Consider the following 1,268-nt stretch of genomic DNA (forward strand, 5'->3'; position numbering starts at 1 on the left):
AGTGGTGATTTGGGATGGTCTTGATCCCTGTCTCCTGTACAATGGCACGAACCTCCATCCATAGTTCATCAGCGACACTGTCTATCAGATCTAGTCCCTTAAATCTATTTCTCACTTCCACTGTATAATCATAAGGGATTTGATTTACATCATACCTGAATGGTCTAGTGGTTTTCCCTACTTTCTTCAATTTAAGTCTGAATTTGGCAGTAAGGAGTCCATGATCTGAGCCACAGTCAGCTCCTGGTCTTGTTTTTGCTGACTGTATAGAGCTTCTCCATCTTTGGCTGCAAAGAGTATAATCAATCTGATTTCAGTGCTGGCCATCTGGTGATGTCCATCTGTAGAGTCTTCTCTTGTGTTGTTGGAAGAGGGTATTTGCTATGACCAGTGTGTTCTCTTGGCAAAACTCTATTAGCCTTTGCCCTGCTTCATTCTGTACTCCAAGGCCAAATTTGCCTGTTACTCCAGGTGTTTCTTGACTACCTACTTTTGCATTCTAGTCCCCTATAATGAAAGGGACATCTTTTTTGGGTGTTAGTCCTAAAAGGTCTTGTAGGTCTTCATAGAACCGTTCAACTTCAGCTTCTTTGGCGTTACTGGTCGGGGCATAGACTTGGATTACCCTGATATTGAATGGCTTGCCTTGGAAACAAACAGAGATCATTCTGTCATTTTTGAGATTGCATCCGATTACTGCATTTCGGACTCTTTTATTGACTGTGATGGCTACTCCATTTCTTCTAAGGGATTCTTGCCCACAATAGTAGATATAATGGTCCTCTGAGTTAAATTCACCCATTCCTGTCCATTTTAGTTCTCTGATTCCTAGAATGTCAAAGTTCACTCTTGCCATCTCCTGTTTGACCACTTCTAATTTGCCTTGAGTCATGGACCTAACATTCCAGGTTCCTATGCAATATTGCTCTTTACAGCATCAGACCTTGCTTCTATCACCAGTCACATCCACAACTGGGTGTTGTTTTTGCTTTGGCTCCATACCTTCATTCTTTCTGGAGTTATTTCTCCAATGATCTCCAGTAGCATATTGGGCACCTACCAACCTAGGGAGTTCATCTTTCAGTGTCCTATCTTTTGCCTTTTCATACTGTTCATGGGGTTCTCAAGGCAAGAATACTGAAGTGGTTTGCCATTCCTTTCTCCAGTGGACCACATTCTGTCAGACCTCTCCACCATGACCTGTCCATCTTGGGTGGCCCCACACAGCGTGGTTTAGTTTCATTGAGTTAGACAAGGCTGTGGTCCAT

The sequence above is a fragment of the Cervus canadensis genome, chromosome 6 (genome assembly GCF_019320065.1).
Source record: "Cervus canadensis isolate Bull #8, Minnesota chromosome 6, ASM1932006v1, whole genome shotgun sequence".
In the NCBI taxonomy this organism is placed as follows: Eukaryota; Metazoa; Chordata; class Mammalia; order Artiodactyla; family Cervidae; genus Cervus; species Cervus canadensis.